This window comes from Danio rerio, chromosome 17 (genome assembly GCF_049306965.1).
Source record: "Danio rerio strain Tuebingen ecotype United States chromosome 17, GRCz12tu, whole genome shotgun sequence".
In the NCBI taxonomy this organism is placed as follows: domain Eukaryota; kingdom Metazoa; phylum Chordata; class Actinopteri; order Cypriniformes; family Danionidae; genus Danio; species Danio rerio.
In genome coordinates, this window is record NC_133192.1 from 57075001 (window position 1) to 57100843 (window position 25843).

Here is a 25843-nt window from a genome sequence, read left to right on the forward strand (position 1 = left end):
TAGAAATTTGAGCTAACAAGCAGTTGCACAGGTGTACCTAATAAAGTGGCCCGTGAGTGTATGTTTGTGTCCTGATATGTCACAAAAACACATATACACAAATACATTTTACACAAACACACAGGAATTCACAAGTTTTTTTTTTTTAATTCACCTATGCAAAATAACATAAATGTAATATTAAACTTTACAATATGGACTTTTAGGACATGTATCATATGCAGATGAGTCCCCGTCCAGCCGCTCGGCAGGGTCACTCTATAAGTGTGAGGGTTAAATGAGAAAAGCAGCATGGGGTTCATCCGCTCCTCACATACGGCAGAAGCACAGCGAGGCATTCAGGCCTTTTTCCATCCTTGATCTCACACACAAATGAAATATTTAGAGGCCTCGTCCAGCCCCAGCGGCTGTCAAATGTGCTCCTCCACCACACGCTGCGAGGCGGCCCTGTGTGTTCGACCGAGCTGCCAGCCACAAACTTGAAATTAAAACCAGGCAATTTTGGCTGGTGAAGGTTCCCCTCAGGACCGCCGAGAGAGAGAGAGAGAGAGAGAGAGATAGAGAGAGAGAGAGAGAGAGAGAGAGAGGGGCTGAACACAGTCAGTGCAACTGGGTCTTGTGGCGTCATCACAATATTAACCATCTTAAAGGAAGTAGAATTTATTCACTGTCTGTGACAAGAGGGATTCATAGACAGACAGAATAACAGACAGTCAGATACACAAATACACAGAGGGACAGACAGAAAACAGAATGACCTTCAGAACGACAGACAGAATGAATAACATAGATAGAACCACCTACAGACAGAACAGAAGGCAGAACTGCAGATAGACAGATCGACAGTACAAATAAAAGATTGACAGACCTAACCACACATGGACAAAATGACAGACAGAACCGCAGACAGATAGAACCAGAGATAGACAGAGCGAGACAGACAGAGAACAAATGACACATAAACATAACCACAGATAGATCAACAGACAGACAAAACAAATGATGGACAGACCAAACCACCGATAGACATAATGACAGACAGAACCACAGACAGACAGACAAAAACACAGACAGACAGAACTACAAATAGACAGGCAACACCACAGATAGACAGGCAGACAGACAGAAAATACTACAGATTGACAGAACGTCAGAAAGAGAACAAACAACAAAAAAACAGACCCACAGATTGACAGAACCCGAGATAGACAGTCAGACAGACAAAATGACAGATAGACAGATTGACAGACAAAACAACATATAGACAGATCAACAGACAGAACAACAGACAGACAGGTCAACAAACAAAACAACAGACATACAGATTAACAGACAGTCAACGGACAGACAGATCAACAGACAGAACAACAGATAGACAGAACAACAGACAGTCAACGGACAGACAGATCCACAGACAGAACAACATACAGACAGATTAACAGACAGAACAACAGACAGAACAACAGTCAGACAGATCAACAGTCAGACAGATCAACAGACAGACAGATCAACAGTCAGGACAACAGACAGATTAACAGACAGAAAACAGACAGACAGATCAACAGTCAGGACAACAGACAGATGAACAGACAGAACAACAGACAGATAGCTCAACAGACAGGTCAACAGACAGAACAACAGACAGACAGATCAACAGACAGAAAACAGACAGACAGATCAACAGACAGATCAAAAGACAGAACAACAGACAGAACAACAGACAGACAGATCAACAGACAGAACAACAGACAGAACAACAGACGAACAGATCAACAGACAGAACAACAGACGGACAGATCAACAGTCAGGACAACAGACAGACAGATCAACAGACATAACAGATCAACAGACAGAACAACAGACGGACAGATCAACAGACAGAACAACAGACAGACAGAACAACAGAAAGACAGATCAACAAACAGAACAACAGACAGACAGGTCAACAGACAGAACAACAGACTGATAGCTCAACAGACAGAGCAACAGACCGTCAACAGACAGAACTACAGACAGACAGATCAACAGACAGAACAACAGACAGACAGATCAGCAGACAGACAGAACAACAGACAGACAGATCCACAGACAGACAGAACAACAGACAGACAGATCAACAGACAGACAGAACAGACAGACAGATCAACAGACAGAACAACAGACAGACAGATCAACAGACAGACAGAACAGACAGACAGATCAACAGACAGAACAACAGACAGACAGATCAACAGACAGACAGAACAACAGACAGACAGATCCACAGACAGACAGAACAACAGACAGACAGATCAACAGACAGACAGAACAGACAGACAGATCAACAGACAGAACAACAGACAGACAGATCAACAGACAGACAGAACAACAGACAGACAGATCAACAGACAGAACAACAGACAGACAGATCAACAGACAGAACAACAGACAGACAGATCAACAGACAGACACAGCGAATGACCAAAAGACTGACAGAACAAGTTAGACAGGACCACAGACAAAATGACAGATGGCCAGAACGAATGACAGACAGAACAACAGACAGACAGAACAACAGACAGACAGGTCAACAAACAAACCGGACGAACCACAGATAGACAAAATGACAGACAGACAGAACGACAGATAGACATAATGAAAAAGAAGACATACATATTACAAACATACAGACAGACATAACGAATGACAGACAGGCAGACAGACAAAAGCCCGGACAGACAGAAAAAAAGAGAGACACGACCACAGACAAAATGTCAGATGGCCAGACTGAACAACAGATAGAACACAATAAATAACCGACAGGTAAACAAATATACAGAAAACAACACAGACAGATAGAACGATAAACAGAAAGGCACACAGACAGAGCAACACTCAGCTCCTCCTCCTGTAGAGGGCAGCACTGAATGACCTGCTGTGCTGAACTCTTCTCTGGTTTCGCTGCGTGGCTCTGCAGTTCTTCAGGAAGTGCTGCTCGCATGACAGCAGTCAGAGGCTCCAGTTTCTGCCTTCATCAAACTCAGCACAATCCAGTGTGAACTCCGATTTCCCTCATATCCTGAGCCTACAGATGAAAAGAGAGCTCCGACTCCTCAGACGGGAGACAAAACATGTCCCAGAACCTACCAACGGCTTTAAAAATAGCACCACGTCTTCTTGAATAGATCATCACTGTTATATTCTCAGTGTTAATGTTTCATCACCACTGCATTATAGCACATACACTACCTGATAAGTCTTGTTGTGGATCTCAGTTGTAAGAGTAACAAATGATAACTTCTAGTTGATCATTTGGAAAAGAGGCAGAAGGTGGATTTTTCTGCTGAATCATCTGTTGATCATCTGCAGAAGACCTACTGGAACCAGCATGGAGCCAAGATTCTCACAGAAATCAGTCAAGTTTGATGAAGGAGAAATCATGGTTTGGGGTCACATTCAGTATGGGGGTGTGTGAGAGATCTGCAGAGTGGATGATCAACATCAACAGCCTGAGGGATCAAGACATTTGTGCTGCCCATTACATTACAAACCACAGGAGAGGGACAATTCTCCAGCAGGATAGCGCTCCTTCTCATACTTCAGCCTCCACATCAAAGCTCCTGAAAGCAAAGAAGCTCAAGCTGCTCCAGGATTGGCCAGCCCAGTCACCAGACATGAACATTATTGAGCATGTCTGGGGTAAGATGAAGGAGGAGCAGTGGTCCTCGACCTTTTCATCACCATGGACCGGTGAACGCTTGACAATTTTACCACAGATCAGAGAGACCGTGTCTCGTTTATAGGTTGTAGGGACCATTTTCTTAAGAAACTTTACAAAGACGCCTGTTTCCTACTCATTTTGCAGCTTGTGGATTAAATTTGGGCACTCAAGTGACCGAGATGTAAGCGAGAGAATATGGTAATTTTTCAAAATAAACGACTGTTCAGACTCTGATAATAGATTAAAAAGAAAATAATGAATGATTTCGTAGTGGTTCTGGTCCGCGGCCCGGTGGTTGAGGACCACATCTAGAGGTATTTGCCTTTCATGTAAGCCACTTCTGATACCAAATGATCAACTAGAAATCAAGTTATCATTTGGTGATCCTAAAGCTTGGATAGGCGACAAGACTTTTGTCAGGTAGTGTATAGATATTTCAGTGGCTTAAAGGGACAGTTAAACCAAACGTTCTCTCATTTCCTCATCCTTCACTTAATTGTTCCAAATCTGTTTGAGTTTCTGTTGAACACTAAAGAAGATATTCAGAAATAGCTGCATTTTTCTACAAACATTCTGTGAAGTTTCACCCAAGGGGGAATAAACGGCCAGGAAAGGTTATTTTTGTATGAACCGTTCTTTTAAATGAAGACACCTTGCTTGTTCTGCTTGACAGCATCACAGATTTGTCTCCTGCACATTTCCCCAGTCAAAGAGCATAGAATCACCAAGAGGCGACACTCTAGTGCGATTTAGGAAACAGCCACTAGATGGCGCTGCAGCCATTTTGGAATGAAAACTCCAATAGAACAGCAGCATATTATAAGTCTGTAAAATACACTATTAAAAGTGCTGATGATTGTGATAGTGTGTTGTATTGTCGTCTTTCAGGTTGTATCTCAGCTTTAATACACTTTTAAAATAAATAAATAAATAAAAACCAAGCAGCTGCTTGCCATCGCGACAGTAATGAGATCCAATGGACAGCCGAACGCTTTCACTACAAAATGGCGGAATCCAGGGCTGTTGCTGGGCGCTGATGGAACGTTCTACTGAGTGGCGCCTCTTGGTCATTATAAGCTCTTTGCCCCAGTTATTTTCTCTTTCAGCACATTCAAAAGTTGCTCTGCTGGATTGAGATTTTGGAGTATGGTGCACTTGCAGTTAATGAAAGCAGTTTGAAATGATGTGAGCTTTGTTCAACATAGGCTCATTCTGAAAACGTAGCCCTAAACATTTGTGGAGATTGCGAATTATGTAGCCAGAGGTAAGTATGGCTGCATTTCATCTTGAAAACGAACGATATGGAGAGGTATGACGCCGTTCCTTTTTGCGGAAGCAGCTGACCTGCTTACCGCCATATGGACGGCTTTGCCGCTGTTACTAGATCGTCCAATAGCTTGTTATGTATGTTGGCGGGCTTCCCTTCTGAAAAATCCAGCTTAAACCAGCCTAGGCTGGTTGGCTGGTTTTAGCTGGTCGAACAGGCTGGTTTTAGAGGGGTTTTGGCCATTTCCAGCCTGGTCTTAGCTGGTCAGGCTGGGAGATGACCAGCTAAAACCAGCTTGACCAGCCTAGCCAAGCTGGGAGTCCAGCCAAAACCAGCTATATCCGGTTTAAACCAGGCTGGTCAAGCTGGTTTTAGCTGGATTTGGCTGGTAATTTTCCAGCCTGACCAGCTAAGACCAGGCTGGAAATGGCTGAAAACCAGCCTGGAAATTACCAAAACCCCTCTAAAACCAGCCTGGTCAACCAGCTAAAACCAGCCAACCAGCCTAGGCTGGTTTAAGCTGGATTTTTCAGCAGGGTTGAGATGCAGAGAGGAGTTGACTGTGATGACGGAGTTCAAGTCCGGCAAAGTACAGTTCCTCAAAGCAGGTAAGACAAAAACAAAAGCCAAAAAATAAAATAAACAAGTAAATACCCTGCTGAAAAATGCAGCGCTGGTTAGCTGGTTTTAGCTGGTCGACCAGGCTGGTTTTAGAGAGGTTTTGGCCACTTCCAGGCTGGTTTCCAGTCATTTCCAGCCTGGTCTTAGCTGGTCAGGCTGGAAAATGACCAGCTAAATCCAGCTAAAACCAGCTTGACCAGCCTAGTTTAAGCTGGACATAGCTGGTTTTGGCTGGGCTTCCAGCCTGGCTAGGCTGGTCAAGCTGGTTTTAGCTGGTCATCTCCCAGCCTGACCAGCTAAGACCAGGTTGGAAATGGCTGGAAACCAGCCTGGAAATGGCCCAAACCCCTCTAAAACCAGCCTGGTCGACCAGCTAAAACCAGCCAACCAGCCTAGGCTGGTTTAAGCTGTTTTTTTCAGTAGGGTAACAGGGTGAGAATGTGGTCAAATCTGAAAACGTGGTAAAAATCAGGCAAGGGCTTTTCGTTTTCTGGATTGCTTTTGAAAACACTGTTGGTTTGGTTTAGAGAAGGGGGTGGGCACTGGTCAATCAGTGTCTTTTAAAACAGTTTGACTTTAGGGAAGGGGGTGGGTGGGTGTCGTCGGTCAGTCAGTCGACAGCAGCCTCTGGTGGATTTATGCAAAAACAGCAGGCAAAAATGTCATTCGCAAGAGCAACATGAATCTTACAGAGGCCTTTGGTGGATTCGCAAAAACAAAAAGCTGCAAAGAAATGTAGCTCCTGGGACATATTTGGCGCTCTCCAGAAATGTATATTGAGTTACATTTTCAGAATGAGCCTGGGTTAGCTTTGTGGCATGCTACATTATCCTGCTGAAGACGGGTTTTCTGTGGTCAGATAGAAAAGGAGATGGTCAGCAATAATAGTGATGTAGCCTGTGATATGATGCTCAAATGATACTAAGAAGCCCAAAGAGAAAACATCCCCAATACACAACCAGCTGAATCAACGGCTTATTTAAGGCAGGACTGACTCCTGCTTTCATGTCGGCAACCTGAGCTCATCCGCTTCAAGGTAAGTTGTGTTCAGAGCTGCTCTTCTGCACACCTCAGCGGCTTATCTGAGTTTCTGTCAGCTAAAGTCTGGCACCAACAAACATGACAGTTAAATCAGCTCAATTTCAACTTTTATGTGACTAACCTGAGTCCAACCTGAGATTATCCGTACGCAAGGCATACTCTGACTTAAAAGTTCCAAATGTAAGTAAAAGTATAACTCAGGGGTCGGCAACCCAAAATGTTGAAAGAGCCATATTGGACCAAAATAACAAAAAACAAATATGTCTGGAGCCACAAAAAATGTAAAGCCTTATATAAGCCTTATAATGAAGGAAACACATGCTGTATGTATCTATATTAGCTATATTAGCCTACTATCAAAATGACTAAATTGGCTACAAATACATAATGAGCCTTCATGATTAAATAGCTTAGATTAAATTAAATTTGTTGTCATGTAAACACTTCAGCACAGCCTCTGGTCTTTTAGTGTTATTAATTTGATCATTTCTTCTTGCGGCCCATCAGAGTTCACATACCTGCATAAAAGCGCGTTGAATATCGGTCACATCACAGGCAATTGAGTATGCTGGCACTGAATTAATGTCCTTGGTTTGCTGATCGGTGATATTACCTACCATTTTATTAGCCCTTTACTTCACTGTCTTAGTGGAGAAAGGTATATCTTTATTTTTTTGAATTATCTTGGTTTTGTTTTTAAAGTTTGCAAATAGGTGTTCTAATATGTCATACCATCTTTGAACGGTTTTCCATGCGTTATAATCTCCTGGTTTGTTTACAACAGCCACCTGCCTGGCATCCCGCCCTGCTGATAGAAACGTGTGTCGCAGGCTATGACGCAAATCTTCGTTGACAGAAATGTTGAAATTAAACATTAATTCTACACACTTTGACAGCATTTGAAAACGTTAAAAATGTTTGTCCTCCTATAGAAACCATATTAAAACAAAAAATATATTAACCTCCCCCATCTTTTTGCATTTTCAAACATTTTTGAAAAAGCTCCAGGGAGCCACAAGGGCAGCGCTAAAGAGCCGCATGCGGCTCTAGAGCCGCGGGTTGCTGACCCCTGGTATAACTAAATGTTTTTTCACCCACAGTGATGCCTACATCGTCTTATCTTTTGAGAGAAGCATTTTTCATTTCCAGTGTCAAAACATCTACAGTAGCTGGTTGAATAAAAGTACAATTAAGTCAGGATTTGCTAGGAGTACGAAAAATTTCAGGCTTGACTATACACATCAGAAAAAATGAATTGCGTAATAAGAGTGGAATGACACATGGAGAAAGCACTGAACTACTGATATGTATTTAATAATTTGTATAAATGACTTTTTTGGTGCTGGCAGCTTGAAGACACCTCTTGTATAAAGAATAGAGTCACGTGTATTACTCCGGTGTGATTTTATCCCCCCAGACTTCAACATGAACTAAAAAAATCTTGACAATTCTGTTGGATTTGTCTATATACTTGAATCTCTCGTTCTTATTTTCTATTGCATTCAGGTCAGGTGATTGGCTTGGCCATTCTACAGCTTGATTTTCTTTCTTTGAAAGCCTTTGAGAGTTTCCTTGGCTGTGTGTTGGGATCATCGTCTTGCTGAAATATCCACCCTGGTTTCATCATCATCATCATCTGATGTGCTACAATTCACACAGCCTCACCAAAACTGGACAATAGTAGATTTGAGAAACGTGGCCTGCTCTGATGAGTCTCCATTTCTACTGACACATTTGGATGGAGAATTTGGCATCAACAGCATGAAAGCATGCACCCATCCTGCCTTGTATGAGCAGTTCAGGCTGGTGGTGGTGGTGTAATGGTGTGGGGGAGATTTTATTGGCACACTTTTGGACCCATTACTACCAATTGAGCATCGTGTCAACACCACAGTCTACCTGAGTATTGCTGCTGACCATGTCCATCCCTTTATGAGCACAGTGTCTCCATCTTCTGATGGCTACTTCCAGCAGGATAACGCACCATGTCATAAAGCGTGAATCATCTCAGACTGGTTTCTTGAACATGACAATGAGTTCACAGTACTCAAATGGCCTCCACAGTCACCAGAGCTCAATCCAATAGAGCATCTTTGGGATGTGGTGGAACGGGAGATTGGCATCATGGATGTGCAGCCGACAAATCTGCAGCAACTGTGTGATGCTATCATGTCAATATGGAGCAAAATCTCTGAGGAATATTTCCAGTACCTTGTTGAATCTACGCCACAAAAGATTATAAGGCCGTTCTGAATGCAAAAGAGGGTCCAACCCGTTACTAGTAAGGTATACCTAATAAAGTGACTGGTGAGTGTATATACCCCATATTTTACCCATAAGGAAAAAAAAGCCTATATGGTAATTGGCAGGACTTAAAAATTAGGAAGATAAATATTTAGATGAACAACATTGGATAACATTGTACACCATGTTGTTATCTAACAAACAAAAACAAAGCCAAGATAGAACAGCCATGAGTGGACCGAGGACAGTCTTCGAATCAGAATGAGCTGTGGACTACTGAAAAACATGATGTTTTCCTTTTCTTTTTAAGCTGTTCTGTTGTAGATTTAAGGGTGACACAGTGGCTCAGTGGTTAGCAGGAAGGTCGTTGGTTCGAGTCCCGGCTGGGCTTTGTGTCTTGGCATGGGTTTCCTCCGACGGCTCCTGTTTCCCCCACAGTCCAAACAAATGCGCTATATGGGGAATTGATGAACTAAATCGTCCGTAGTGTTGGAGTGTGAATGAGAGTGTATGGGTGTTTCCCAGTGTGGGTCGCAGCTGCAAGGGCATCTGCTGTGTAAAACATATGCTGAATAAGTTGGCGGTTCATTCCGCTGTGGCGACCCCAGATTAATGAAGGGACTAAGCCGAAGGAAAATGAATAAATGAATGTTGCAGATTTGCTGTGGTGCTTGGGGTCATCCTAAATGAAAGCTGGGGGTGAGCAAATCAAACAAAAATGTACAGATGAGATCGTACAAATTCATTCGATTTAACAACTAAACCAAAATGTTATGAATCACAATCCAATTTTGTCTGAGCTTCATCGTCAGGCTTTGATCTTGATTGTAGCATTTTGGTGACTGTCGCTTTAAATTCAAATGAGATTGTGCTCTTTACAGAAGAGGGTGGAGCTATAAACAACTGTGTGTCAGCATAGCGGCAGATTCAAAAACAAGACTGACGAAAGATGGTCACTAGTGGGCGGGGCTTTCCCCCTCTGATGACACGTACAAAGGGAGAATGTCAATCAAAGTGTTTCAGCAGACGTCTGATTATATCAAGTCTGACAATAAATAAAAGAATGAATACATTTTTATCATTAGAAGCTGTTTATATTCACACACTGCTGACACACAACTGTGTTTAAACCCCTTATAAAAGTGATTTTTGCATAACAGGTCCCCTTTTTAAATGCAAAAACAAATCCTGCAATATCAGTATGCTTGTTCCTCAACAGTTTCAAGTCACACATCAGTACCAGAATACTGAAAGAGTATTTAAATTTTAATATTTAACAGCGATGCGAGCAACTGATGGAGAATGAAAGCAAGAAAAGATCACCAAGGCTTTACAGAAGCATCATGTCGCAGTCACAAAGAATCAAGCACACAGAGATCTGGGCAGCTCAGACTCCAGAAGATCTTCTTGAGGTGTTTTCAGCACAGGGGTTTTTCCCGCGTCTCATGTTCAGAGCGCACTTTCGGCCCAGGTTAGTTCCCTCCATCAGCAGGTCAGCCAGCCGGTCCATACCCAAGCAGACGATGAGCGGGGCGAAGAGGGTATACAGACTCCCCAACATGATGCTCAGGGGCCAGCCGAGAATCAGTAGAACCAGCAGCCAGATCACAGCCCAGAAACACGAGCTACATGACATGATCACCTGAGGACCACAAACACACCGCTCATATCAGAAATAACAAGAGTTCATCATTCACTCAAATAACTCTGAGTCTTTTTGTGAGGTGTATGTGTGTGTGTGTGGGGGGGGGGTAGCTTATAATAATAATAATAATAATTATTCCTTACATTTATATAGCGCTTTTCTGGGCACTCAAACACAATAGGGGGGAATTTCCTCATCCACCACCAGTGTGCAGCATCCACCTGGATGACGCGACGGCAGCCATTTTGCGCCAGACCACACACCAGCTGATTGGTGGAGAGGAGACAGAGATGAAGCCAATTGGAATATGGGGAGGGTTAGAAGGCCATGATGGACAGAGGCCAGGGGGCAGATTTGGCCAGGATGCCGGGGTTAAACCCCTACTCTTTTCGAAGGACATCCTGGGATTTTTAACGACCACAGAGAGTCGGGACCTCGGTTTAACGTCTCATTCGAAAGACGGCGCTCACTGAGCAGTATAGAGTCCCCTTCACTATACTGGGGCATTAGGACCCACACAGACCGCAGGTTGGGCGCCCCCTGCTGGCCTCACTAACACCACTTCCGGCAGAAACCTAGCTTTCCCATGTGGTCTCCCATCCAGGTACTGACCAGGCTCAGCCCTGCTTAGCTTCAGTGGGCGACCATGTGAGAATTGCAGAGAGCTAGCTGCCAGCTTAATTGTTAGGAACACTTTACAATAAGGTTGTATAAGTTCATGTATTTACCAACATGGAAAAACAATGTGTGTGGAATTCTGGCAGGTGCTCCCGTTGCCCACAAAGTCCAAACGGAAATTTAGGGCCCTATCATACACCCGGCGCAAGGCGCGACACAATTGTTGTTTGCTAGTTTCAGCTTGGCGCAGGAGTCATTTTGACGTTTTGCGCTACGCTGTTTAAATAGCAAATGCGTTTGCGCTCATATGTGCGCCCATAGGTCTACAAAAGGAGGCGTGTTGAGGCGCATTGCTATTTTGAGGTTCAATAGACCAGATCAAATCAGGTCCAAAGTCCAGCGCATAGCACGTTAGTTGTGCGCCTCACTTACACACTGCTTAATACACACAAAATGTACAGCAATATGCAAATATCTTTATATATGAAGAAGAATAAAAGGATTAAAATATTACAAAAATGATTATTTTCTAGCCTACATCAATATAAACACCACCGCCTCCATGTCTTCTTCATCTCGGGGAGCTTTTTTAGTTTATTCATGACAATTTGCTTTTGTATAATGTTATTATTATTAGCAGTATTATTTTGGCGCGTTGCTATTTTGAGAAACTGTAAATAGTCTGTTCTTTAGACCAGAACAAATTCGGTCTATTGTCTGGCGCAAAGTGCGCCTGGCTTACACACTACACACAAGATGCAGAGCAATACGCAAATATCTTTACATATGAAAAAGATATAATATATTAATGATATATATAATAAGGATAAAAACCGGATATAAATTTAAATGATTAAAATATTACAAAACATTAATTTCTAGCCTACATGAAGATTTAAAAACCACTGCCTTCATACTTTCTTCATCTCAGGAGGCTTTTTCAGTTCATTCATAACAATTTGCTTTTGTATAATGTTATTATTATTAGCAGTATTATTTATTATATCCATATTTATATTTGTTTTATTAAAAACAAGCTTAGATTTGTCCACCTGTCAGGTTTTAGACCATATGGGGCACAGCATGTGTATTAGGATATAACTTTTTTCAGTTTTTTTTTACCACACTTCATTATTATTGTTCATTTATTTGTTTGCTGGAAATAAGAACTGAATTTAGAAATAGTTTTGAAACGAATCTTTGCATTTGACAAACAAAATTAATTATTTATAGGCTATGTCTGTGCGTACAAGGTTTCCTTATCCACGAGAGTGAAAGTGAAAGTAAATAATGAGGAGGCTCATTCTCTCATTCTCGCGCTGCAGATGCTCTGTTTAACTGTTTTATTGCTAGTGAAGTGTTCAGTTTTTACACCGACAAAGTCGCCATGTAAATAGCAAATGCACTATTGTGCGATGCAGCTGGCTCTTAAAGGGAATGGGAGATGAGACTCTGATTGGTTTATTCTCAAAACACACCTATAACTCACTAAGAAAATAAGCTCAACCCTTTTAGACCATGCGCCACGGTGCAAAGCGGATTTTTCTATCCTTAAAATAGCAAAAGTGGATTCCGATACGCCCTGAATGCTTTTGTGCCCTGATATTTGCACTTTGTGCATGGATCATCAAAATAGAGCCCTATATAACCAAGCACGTGCTGTTATTTAGGGGCGGCACGGCTGGCTCACAGCAAGACGGTCGCTGGTTTGAGTCCTGGATGGGTCAGTTGGCATTTCTATGTGGAGTCTGCATGTTCTCCACATGGTCCTTTAATTCTTTTTCATATGTAAAGATATTTGCATATTGTTCATCCTGTGTGTATTAAGCAATGTAAATGCTTTTAAAGCGTATAACTAACGGACTCTGCGCTGGACTTTATGCCATTGACCAGCTGCAAGCGGGTCTAGTCTATTTTAGTTTCTCAAAATAGCAACGCTGTTTAGCTTTACAGTGCGTGCGTCAAAGATGTAATCATTGATGTAAGCCTGCTAACTGATCAAATGACAGAATGACTTATATATGCAGTTGAAGTCAGAATTATTAGCCTCCCTGAATTATTAGACCACTCGTTTATTTCTTCCCTAATTTCTGTTTAACAGAGAGAAGATTTTCTTCAGAACATTTCTAAACATAATAGTTTTAGTAACTCATTTCTAATAACTGATTTATTTTCTCTTTGCCATGATGACAGTAAATAATATTAGACTAGATATACTTCTAGAGGCTTCTATACAGCTTAAAGTGACATTTAAAGGCTTAACTAGGGTAATTAACTTAACTAGGCAGGTTAGGGTAATTAGACAAGTTACTGTTTTGTTTTTACTGGTTTGTTCTGTAGACTATCGAGAAAAAAATATAGCTTAAAGAGGCTAATAATTTTGTCTCTAAAATGGTGTTTAAAAAATTAAAAACTGCTTTTATTCTTGCTGAAATAAAACAAATAAGACTTTCTCCAGAAGAAAAAATATTATCAGACATACTGTCAAAATTCCCTTACTCTATTAAACATCATTTGGGAAATATCTAAAAAACAAGAAAAAATTCAAAGGGGGGCTAATAATTCTGACTTCAACTGTATTTAATTTATAAGTACTTATACCACATGCTAGGAAGATATATATATATATATATATATATATATATATATATATATATATATATATATATATATATATATATATATATATATATAATTAAATAATACTAATAATAATTAAAAGCCTGGGTGCTGGTCAACAGAGGGCTCTTATTTTGAGGGCTACGTCACAACCTCAGATTTGGTTGACCAATCAAAGGAAAGTTGGCGTTTCAGCACCGCCTACATGTGTATAATAAATTTTGAAGTCATTTATCCATTTTCCTACCCTAAATAAAAAAAACGAAAATCGAGCCAAAATCTTGTTTTTTCGTTTCTTGTGAGCAAATGAAAAACGGCTGTTTTCTTCATTTTCTTTTCTTTTTTTTTTTTTGAAAACAGATATGGATTGGACGGAAGATACCCTGATTTTTCAGCACTGCCTACACGTGTTTTCCTACCCTGAACCAAAAAAACGAAAATCCAGCCGAATTCTTGTTTTTTTGTGAGCTAAGGAAAAAACGAAAAACGTCAGCTTTCATCCGTTCCTTTATTCCGTTTAAAACTGGAAAACATATGATCAAAACATAAACAGACTATCCGCTCTTGAGGGATCCCTTTCTTAAATGTTCCTTTCCTAAGAGCATTTACAGCTAACACTCTACAAGTGGATGGAGAATAAACACTGTCTTGGCTTGTCAATTATATTCGGTTCATCCTGTTGAAGTTCAGTAAATGAAAGCAAACTTACAGTGAGTGTGTAGCGGTTTCCTCTGCTTGTGTCTGTTAATGTTTGCTGGAGCTCCTGATGAAGACGCTCACAGCTCTGCTGCAAATCACAAAGTGAAACAGCCTGACACACACACACACACACACACACACACACACACACACACACACACACACACACACACACTATTAATAAACCATTAACTATAACTTTTGCCTCCCACTATAAACTCCATTATTAACAGTTATTAAAGTAGTAGTTTGGTGGGTTTAGGGATGCAGAGTGAGTTAAAGCCGAATTTGTGCTTTATATGTACTAATAAACAGCCAATCTCTTAATAATAGGCAGATATTTAGATACCAGTTAACAGTGAGAATTGGTACTTTAACTAAAGTGTTTGTTACCAAAACATTGACTGGAAAAAAGATCAACTAAAGCAAAATGGCCTTCATAAGTAGTGTTGGTGAATTGCCGTTCATTAATCTACGTCCCAATTATCATGATTGTTGAGTGACTTCAGTTTTATCCTGTATGCACCTTTGAGTATGTCTTAATTCATACCTACGGCAGTAATCATTTATGCGTGTATGAATTTATCATTTATATTATCATTTACATGTGCATTAACATATAAAGAATAACCAAGCGGATGCAGCAACAAAGTAGCTTAACTAGCATTCTGTACTACCACAGACACAACACAATCTCACGGCAATTCGTAACTTTTTCATTTAGTGGCTAATTCGTGTGAATTCGTACGATCTAATTCGTACAATTTAGTACGATTTGCTCATCCCCCAATGACGGTTGGGGTTAGGGGTGGGGTCAGGTGCCACGCCTCCTTTTTAAAATCGTACCATTTCGTACGACTGAACTCGTACGAATTCGTACGAATTAGCCACTAAACTGGCAAAACGTAAAATACTCACGCTTTCTCGTGAGATCAAGCTGGACAGGTGGAAAAACAGAGAAGAGCTGAAGGGCTAAAAGGGAATACGTGACAGATTTATGACAGCAAGGCCTTAAACACACTATGATCAATATCTGGGGGCCTCCGAGATTCTTTGAACTAGAGCTATAAATGCAGCCAACAGCTGAACTTGAGCAGACCTGCAACTGTATCCGCCACAGGTAGTACTCTTTGCGACTTAAATAATGATAAAATCAGTGAAAGAAAGAGAGATAATGTATGTAATGTACTTGACAACCGGAGGAGAAGACCTGAAGAGAAAAGGTAAAGTATAAAAGTTGCTGGAAGACACTCGATCAACCTGCCTCTGTTGCTGCTGATGCTGTAACAATAAACTGCTTTGCCTGAAGACTTCGGAGATCTCAGACTTTGTTATTTTGAAAGCTTTGTCTTCTTTACTTTTGAGAAAAAAACTTAACAAATATGAACTTTTTTCCACAACATATTTGGTGCTCAATAAATGAGGTGGCTGGATCGAGAACATTGATAGTGGTGCTGGAAGCTCTTGCATGGCTCAACAATAAGGACTGCCAGATGGCCCAGGGCCAGCGTGTGAGATGCTCGGGACAGTAGACAGGATTGTTACTGGCCCGATTGGGCCACTGATGCCCTGTCGCTAAAGTTTAATTTGCCTGTGACTACTTGTCCATGTTTTGTACAGTTTGACGTCAGTTTGATAGGCAAGCCTTCTTTTGTTTTGCAATAAAACGCCTGCACATTTTGCTGCTTTTGTTTGCAAAACACTTTGAATTTTGCTCATTGTACATTTATTAAAATTTTTTTGAACATTTAAATTCTAGATTTACAAACATTTTGACACATTTTTAAGTGTTTTAATTTGTGGCTTAGAAATAGCTATTAACATTTTTTTTTTGGTAGGGACAGTGAAAACATTGGCAGGGCAAGTAAAAATCTGAACCACTGGTCCGATCGGGCAAGTAGAAAAAATCCTTAGCGTTGAACCCTGTCTTGACAGTGGATCACTCAGAGACCAGCGGGCCCTCAGGTAAGCATATTTGCTTTAATAATGTATTTTGATCTCTGTGGGAGTGAACGCTGGGGGTGGACCGAGTAACTAAAAGATGTACCTCAAATAAAACCCAGTAAACTTTCACACGAAGGGTGTGAGGAATGCGCACGAGACGACACGAGAGTGATTGCTTTTTGGCAAGTGCAGTTAAGGAGGTATAGTGGCATGCAGTGTCATGCTCAACTGAAATCTAAAAATAGATTCTTGCAGGCAGAGCTACGGAACAGAGAAGTGACTGATGTAAACCCATAAGCACTGAAAAAGGGCCGAATCACTGTGAATAGACCTGATGATTTGTTTTTTTTTGTTGCCTTTTGGTCTCTGTGACATGTTAGATTGTATAACGGACGTAGATTTATGTGTTATTTTCAACCCAGGCTCATTCTGAGAACATAGTCCCGTGGACGTTTCTGGAGACCGCGAATTCGTCCCGGGAGGTATGTATTTTTGCAGTTTTTATTTGCACGAATCTGCAAGAGGCCGCTGTGCTCGCTTTTTTGTATCTCGAACGTCTCTTGCGAGCGCCGTTCGCGCCCACGCTGTTCTCACGGAAACCTGCCTGTTGAGCGACCTTCCGTCTGTCTGTTTGAATGACAGAATGATTGATCGTGCAACCGGCCAATCAGCTGACCCACCCTCCTCCTTTCCTAAACCCAACCAACGGCGATTTACAAAAGCCGTCCAGAAAAAGAAAAGCCCTCGTCTGATTTTTACCACGTTTTCAGATTTCACCACATTCTCACCCTGTAATGAACTTGCTCGCTTTATTTTTTGGATTCTGTTTTTGTCTTACCTGATTTCTGGAACCGCTCTTCCCCGGACTCGAACCTGGCTGTCGTCGTGGTCAGATCCTCTCTGCGCCTCAAGTCTGCCGACGTACACAACGAGCTAACCGGACAAACTGGTTGTGGCGGGAAAGCCCTCCACATGGAGGTGAGCAGTCGACCGGCAGGCATTGAAAGGAACGGCGTCACACCGCACCGCAGCATTCTCTTAAAAAAAAATGAAATGCAGCCATACGTACCTCCTGGAACATATTTTACGGTCTCCAGAAATGTCCACGGGACTACGTTTTCAGAATCAGCCTGGGTTGGTTATTTGTGAAGGCCCAGGCCAGGGGTTATTGGGAAATAAAATAAATCGATTAAGATCAAGCCAAAATGAATACATTAAACAAAAAACTCATCAAAAAATTGGATGTGCAGATTATTTGGTCACTGAAAATTGCAACACTTGTGATAAATGTAAAGAAACAAAGCCCTTAATTTCTAAAAAGACAGAGATAACCGTTGGAAAATATATACATATACATTGTGAGGGAATACAAAATGTTATTCATTCTTCTCCTTTAAAAATGTGAAGAAAAAAAAGGGTTAAAATATAGATAGATTAAAAAATAGATTTTGACTGGCAAGTTCTCCAGAATATTTATTTTTCAACACAATCTCACGGCAATTCGTAGCTTTTTCATTTAGGGGCTAATTCGTACGAATTCATATGATCTAATTCGTACATTTTAGTACGATTTGCTCATCCCCCAATGACGGTTGGGTTTAGGGGTGGGGTTAGGTGCCACGCCTCTTTTTTAAAATCGTACCATTTCTTACGACTGAACTCAGTTTAGCCACAAAACTGCCAAAACGTAAAATACTTATGTTTTCTTGTGAGATCAGGCTGGTATTCTTCTAGAGAAGCTAAAAGAAAAAGAGCTGAAACTTTGATTCAAACTACAGGTTTGGAAACACATTTCTGGAAAGAGTCACATCATATCAGGAAGATCAGGAAAAAAGCAAATATTAACGGGAAGTAAGAAAAGTCTTTTTCTGAAGACAAAAAGTTTGGCCGACAGCTGGAGAAAAGCCATTGATGAACACACCAACGTAAATACATTAGGAAGCTTAGAAGAGATATGCAGAGCTGAGGAGGGAAAGTGGAGAGTGCTTGAAAATATGATGTTTGAATTGGACATTTTTCTGAATCCAGTAGTGTTAAATGTTGATGAGAGTGACCATGAGTCAAACCGCTCACTATTTTGACAAACCCTAAACTGCAGATAGGGTGCTGCTTGAGAAGGGTGAGTTGGAAAAGCTGTGAAATCTGCTTAACAAGACTCAGTCACTACACCTGGAAGGAGTAAAACCTGCGCGCTGAACACTTCTGGGCAGCAGCACAACTTTATTTAATATTTTTCTCCAAATTTGGTGCATCACCCCTAATAACATTACTATCTTGCCAAATGCAAAGATGTTCAGCCACAGGAAAGGACACAGAGTTCTCAGAGGAGTTGAATGTGCCCTAAAGCTCACTGTTCAGTGCATTTTCACACAAAATAAGATGACTGATTTTAGTTTTTTTTTTTCTATGAACAGGGCTAAAATGTTACTCGGTTATATTTAGAGTGACGCATCCATCAATTTGCAACATCAAGCAGCCTAACCAGCTGTTTTTAACGTCAAGAAATGAATGGAAGTGAATGAGATTGGAAGTATCGAGCAAAAAAGATTCAAATGGCTGCGCCACCTCGTACGCAAAGAATAAGGTGAATTGGCTGCTTTTTTAAAGGGAGGAGCTACATTATGTCCCGCCCTCTCTTCATGTTTCACTTGGGATTACATCAAACATCGAATAAAAACGCACAACTCAAAAGACTTCCTTTGAGCACAGAATGTTGTGATTCTGCTTGCACAGCACAGATGTAGTCTTCTGCAACTGGTTTCAGAGAATGCATGCAAAAAGTCACATCAATTTTTTTGGTACAAGTATCTTAAACCCTGTGGTGATCCTTATTTGTGAATCACACTTGTCCTTGGGGTCAAAACTGGACGAATAATACTTCGTCCAGTGGTTTGGTTTCTAAGACTTATTATTCAGTTATTTTACTGCAGTATACCTATATTCCAGCTATTTAGTGCTAGATGAACCAAGGTCTTACTCAATAAGATTGGGTTGTGGTGTGGACCAGATGCTTCACCACCTCGAAGAATCTTGCACATCAGGTCATTTTATTATAAATGCATCAACAGGGTCTACTTCAGCCCTAGTATATTATTTAAGATGAAAGTTAGATCTAATCCTTACTTCTAATCAGGGGAGATTTTAGGATTTTTATTTTAGGGGGGTTCAGCTCCTTATAAAGTAAAAAATAAATTAATTAAAATTATATATATATATATATATATCAGGGCCGGAGTGGGACTCTTTTTCAGCCCTGGAGTTTCAAGCCTTAGACCGGCCCACCTCAGTTCACGACTGACTATATTAAAATAAGGTCATTTCCAATTCACGTTTTTTTTTTTTTTTTTTTTTTTGAGAAAACAGCTGCTTTAGAACTTTAAATGTTCAAAAACCCTAACAGTATTATATGTCTTAGCAATAAAACTATAATTAAAAAAAAAAAAAAAACATACTCAGACAAGAATCAAACTCGGGTCGGCGGCGTCATAATCTAACGTGCTAACCACTGGACCACAACAGTTGTAAAAGATTGTAGTCAAGTAAGTAAATAAATTAATTTAAAAAGTGTGACTGCTGAGAGCAACAGATTCTGGAGCTAGGGACACTGGCCCTCGCGGCCAAAAAACGCACCGGCCCACCAGGAATTCTCCCGGTCCTCCCGATTAGCCAATCCGGGCCTGATATATATATATATATATATATATATATATATATATATATATATATATATATATATATATATATATATATATATATAGCCTAATATTACATTTATAAGTAATCCACTTAAAAATGTTTGTTTAATATGAGTTGTGGCAATGCGGTGGCGTAGTGCTGTCACCTCACAGCATGAAGGTCGCTGGTTCGAGCCTCGGCTGGGTCAGTTGGCGTTTCTGTGTGGAGTTTACATGTTCTTCTTGCATTCGCGTGGGTTTCCTCCGGGTGCTCTGGTTTCCCAAACACATGCAGTAAAACACTTGCTGGATAAGTTGGCGGTTCATTCCGCTGTGGCGACCCCAGATTATTGAAGGGACTAGGCCAAAAAGAAAATTAATGAATAACTATGGGTTGTATAATATAGTATTCCACTGTATTACATAGACAGGCATAGCCATGAGTTCTGAATAAGCCAAATAGGCTCAATCCCCCTGTTTACTGTTTACAAAAACTGCATTTTTTGTTTCCATGTATTAAATAAATAAATAAACTGCCACTTTCTAATTAAATGACACACATACAAATATATATTTGAAAACTTACAGGCTAATTCACATATTTCACGATCTGAATGATAATAATAAATGAGAAGTATTTTTTTTAATACTTGACAACACTTGATGTCTCTATCTCTGTGAGTGACTCAGTGACTGTTAAAACGAGTACATAAATGCTTCTGTCACTGTGTTTAATCCTTTCTGTGCAAGACTGTATGGTATAGTTAACGCCACACGAACTGTAAGATGTTTAATATTGCTAGTTCATTTTAAAATAAAAATAGCGAAATGTTTGGATTTACATTTTTTGCTGGAGGAAACAGCTGCGCTGATGAGGTGAATGCCCAGAAAACCCAAATGCTCCTCACATACAGTTGAAGTCAGAATTATTAGCCCCCCTGAAATATTATCACCCCTGTTTATTTTTTTCCCCAATATCTGTTTAATGGAGGGAAGATTGTTTCTACACATTTCTAAGCATAATAGTTTTAAAAACTTATTTCTAATAACTGGTTTATTTTATCTTTGACATGATGACAGTAAATAATATTAGACTAGATATTCTTCAAGACACTTCTATACAGCTTAAAGTGACATTTAAAGGCTTCACTAGGTTAATAAGGTGAACTAGGCAGGTTAGGGTAATTAGACAAGTTATTATATAACGATGGTTTGTTCTGTAGACTTTCAAAAAAACAATGATCTTAAAGGGGATAATAATATTGTTCCAAAAATGGTTTTTAAAAAATTAAAAACTGCTTTTATTCTAGCCGAAATAAAACAAATAAGACTTTCTCAAGAAGAAAATATATTATCAGACATACTGTGAAAATTTCCTTGCTCTGTTAAACATCAAAAGGGGGCTAATAATTCTGACTTCAACTGTATGTTTTGGGAATGGCCAGCGGTGGTTAGTTTTTGTAAATATGTACGCGCTACTCTTTTGTATTTCCTACATGTAGACATACCTCGGGATCGCCTACTTTTTCTTTTATTGGATGACTCCATTCTACAACTGAACGCCCATCAAAAAAGGACTTTATTAGCTGCAAGCACTGCAGCTAAAAAGTCTATTTTGGAATGATGGATTGAACCATCCACTCCCTCAACTTTGAGATAGTTTTATACCATATTGGTTATCCACTGCCAGACTCTACACTATGCAAAGCTGGACCAATATTGCTGGAAAAGCCTAAAAGCTGATATTTTTATAAAGTATATGATTTTTTTTTTTGTGAATTATATATATACTAGTGGACGATTTCATGGCATCTACTAGTGTAGTTTTATAAGCGCTTATAAGTTTATGAGCGCTGCTCATCCATTTGCACTGGCTGCCAGTTGCTGCTCGCATTAAATTCAAAGCTCTGATGTTTGCCTACAAAGCGACTTCTGGCTTTGCTCCTTCTTATCTGCTCACACTCCTGCAGATGTATGTGCCCTCTAGAAACTTGCATTCTGTGAATGAACGTCGCCTCGTGGTTCCATCCCAAAGAGGGAAGAAATCACTTTCGCGAACGCTCACGCTCAATCTGCCCAGTCGGTGGAATGAACTCCCTAACTGCATCAGAACGGCAGAGTCACTCACTGTCTTCAAGAAACCACTAAAAACTCAACTATTTAGTCTCCACTTTCCCTCCTAATCTGCAATTGCCTCTATGGATATACCACTAACTGTACTCAAAATAATTACTAATGCTTTCCTTCTTAGACTTTACAGACCTGAAACTTTCCTACAGCACTTATTCATTGTTGCTCTTATAGTTGTGTAAATTGCTTCTTTGTCCTCATTTGTAAGTCACTTTGGATAAAAGCGTCTGCTAAATGACTAAATGTAAATGTAATTTCAATATAATATTGATCTTTCAATAAAAAAAGTCTCCTGTTTTTTTACAGTAAAATCAAATAATTTTTTAAAAATAAAATTAGTCAAAGTTTATTTTGAATTTGCTGGTAATTATTAATATTGATGTTGTAATTAGCATCTGTTTCCCCCAGAAAAATGGAATGGTAACACTTTAGAATAATGAACCTTTAGTTAATGTATTTACTAACCGTAACTAAGTATCAATAATCTTGTAAGGCATTTATTAATCAAAGTTTATAATTTACTAATTCATTAATTAAATCCAAAGTTGTGCATGTTACCACTAGTTAATGCACCATGAGTTACCATAAACTAATGTTACACCATTAAAAAAAATTAATAAATTCTGTAATAAATGTATAACTAGATGTTTGTTCATGTTTGTAAATACATGGACTAATGGACTGTTATTTTAAAGTGTTACCAATGGAATTTCTGTCATTTTTATTATTTAATTATGATCATATTATAGCCGAGATTCATGTTTCTTAATTATCTGCAAACATATGGGATTTTTATATTTTGGAGGAGTTATACACTCGGACGAGTGAGAGGATGATGTAGTCGTTCTGCTGACCCTGGAACCGGTCGACTGTGGTCACCTGCAACACATCACACAGTCTCTTACCACTGGCCTATTCACTGTATATTTATCTAATTTAACGATGCTGTATTTGAATTCAGTAGCTATGTTTCCATCCACCTAGTTTCATGCATGTTTTGGATATGCGCTTAAAAAATGGTTGATGGAAACACTAAGATGGGCATAAATTTTGAAAATGCTTAAAAAAAGCGTGTGGATAAGAGTAGGATAAACTTTTTATTCTATAAGAAAAGATGCACATAAACTACGATGGAAACGCTTTTACTGAACAAATCCCAGTATGCGCATTAAAAAGTCATGTGATTTTGTTATAAGAGATCATGTGATGAGAAACGTGTGTGAATAGACAAATAGACAAAATAGACCAAAAAAAAGTATTAGTTAGGGATGTAGCAATATTGTAAATACTGTCATACTGCAATAGTAATGTTTTTAAATATTACCGTAGGCGCATGACTCAATAAAACTATATTTCTGAGAAAAGTTTGCTCAGGTGAATGAAGCGAACGGGAGGTAGCGGGAACTACAATTCCCATCAGCCCAGGCGTGGCCATCATCCTTTGTGGTCTGTTGTTGCTACAGATCCAGTAATGCGGAAATGGAGTGTGCTGCTAGTAGCGGAGAAGAAAAAGAGCTGGAAATGATCGAACCTAAAGCGGGTTTTAAATCGCATGTGTGGAAGCATTTCGGTTTCTTTCTAATAAGATACGAAAAAGGAGAAAAGGTGACAGACGAAGAAAAAAACAGTATGCAGGCACTGCCAGACTGTGGTGAAATATAAGTCGGGGAATACGACTAATAACAGTCATGGGGACTGCAGAACACAGCACACTTGTTAGATTGATGCAGACATTGACTTGTACCGTAAACAGACCTCTATCTCACTCATGGCTTGTCCTCTCAAGTGGTGGAAAGACAATGCACAACGTTACCCACTGCTGTCAACCTTGGCTAAATCATATCTCTCTGTCCCAGAAACCTCAGTCCCAAATGAGAGGGTGGTTTCTGTTGCAGGGGACATGCCCAGAGATCCCAGCTTTCACCAGATTATAGTTATATGATCATTTTTCCTTAAAAAACCCATCTCTATCTGAGTGAGTGAGTGATTAAATGTTGAATGTGATGAGTTTTCAACAATACTAAATTGAAACTTTATTTTTTTTTTATGGTTTAATAGTTTTTTGTTATTAAAATTGAAAAATTGAAGTTCCTGTTTCGAAGCTTACAGATAGATGGCTAATTTGTATGTCATTGATGTGTTCAGTGCTAAGGTAAATAAACACTTTTGGCACTTTTTTCGAGTCTTTTCATTAGTTTTGTTTTTCCTGTAAATTACTCAATAAATACCGTACCGTGTCATTCATACCAAGGTATTATCGAACCGTGAAATTCTGATTCTGTTACATCCCTAGTATTAGTGTTATTATATTATTAAAGACCTCCAGAATCAAAAGCGTCTGTGCTCTGCGTCTCCACGTGTTCATTGGCATATCGTCTTTTGAGGTGAAAGTCATTCATTAAATAAGGAAAAGACTGACGCAGCTTCTTCTACCGCAGTAAACTCAGTTTTTACTGTTGATATTTGCCACCAGTTAATCAGAAAGTGACGATTGTTTTCTTTGACTCGTTGGATGGAAACGCTGCTTTATTCGAACATCTTTCATGCATAATACAGTTTTGCGCATACATTTAATTTGCATCTTTGAATGAAAACATAGCTAATGAGAATCATTTGGCTACAGGCCTAGCTAAGGTAGAAAAGCCATGAGTGAAGATCTGAGGGAAATCTTCAAGGACAGTCATTTTCAAGACCAACATCAGCACCAAAATACTGAAAGAGTCTATAAATTTGAATATTTAACAGTGCTGAGAGCATAAGCTACAGAGAATGAAAGCAAGAAAAGATCACCGAGGTTGTACAGAAGCATCATGTCGCAGTCTCAAAGAAATCAAGCACACATTGTAGATGACGTCAAAAACACAGAGATCTGGGCAGCTCAGACTCCAGCAGGTCTTCTTGAGGTGTTTTCAGCACAGGGGTTTCCCGTGTCTCATGTTCAGAGCGCACTTTCGGCCCAGGTTTGCTCCCTCCATCAGCAGGTCAGCCAGCCGGTCCAGACCCAAGCAGACGGTGAGCGGGGCGATGAGGCCGTACAGACCCCCCAGCATGATGCTCAGGGGCCAGCCGAGAATCAGTAGAACCAGCAGCCAGATCACAGCCCAGATACACGAGCCACACGACATGATCACCTGCAGGAGCACAAACATTTATCGTAAACAACAGCTTTTTGACTTCGTCATGCACCAAAAAAGTTGCTGCTTGTTCAAACAACTTATTTAAAAAGCGCTCACTGGGGGAGGGTTAACAATTTCTTGTATTGGAAAAGAAGTGTCTAATACATAAAACCCCAAATCACAAAAACAGTTTCATTTGTGAACTGATATAATTAAATATTTTTCAAAAAAAGGTTAAACCAGATTTTGTTTGCTACAATTCTCAGATATCTTGAGGCATTATACACATTTACAAAATCCCAGCAACATTCTCTTTTGACGGGATGCTAATACATTGGAAATCCTCAGACATTCCACGTTTCAAGTCATTTTAACTGAAGAGGATTAAGCTAATCAGAACCAATATTTCAACACCAATTCCAACCTGTATGGCAAACTTCTGTGGATTTTCTCAACGGCTTCATCAACTCTTTCATTGTAACAACTGAACATATTATGATAATCGAATCTAAACTACGATTGCTT

General features: G+C 39.9%; 2 long non-coding RNA genes across 2 annotated transcripts in view; both read right to left on the reverse strand.

Annotated features, from left to right (window-relative positions):
* Positions 1-25843, reverse strand: part of LOC103909099 (uncharacterized) — a 502230-nt gene that overhangs the window by 474803 nt on the left and 1584 nt on the right. The window contains exon 2 of the long non-coding RNA XR_658762.5: positions 24488-25333. This is a non-coding gene — a long non-coding RNA (uncharacterized lncRNA). The remainder of the gene's footprint in view (positions 1-24487; positions 25334-25843) is intronic.
* On the reverse strand, positions 10119-16792 carry LOC100537702 (uncharacterized). Its single transcript, XR_224544.6, has 2 exons — positions 14465-16792; positions 10119-10515 (listed from the first exon to the last, which is right to left on the reverse strand). It is a non-coding gene; the product is annotated as an uncharacterized lncRNA (long non-coding RNA).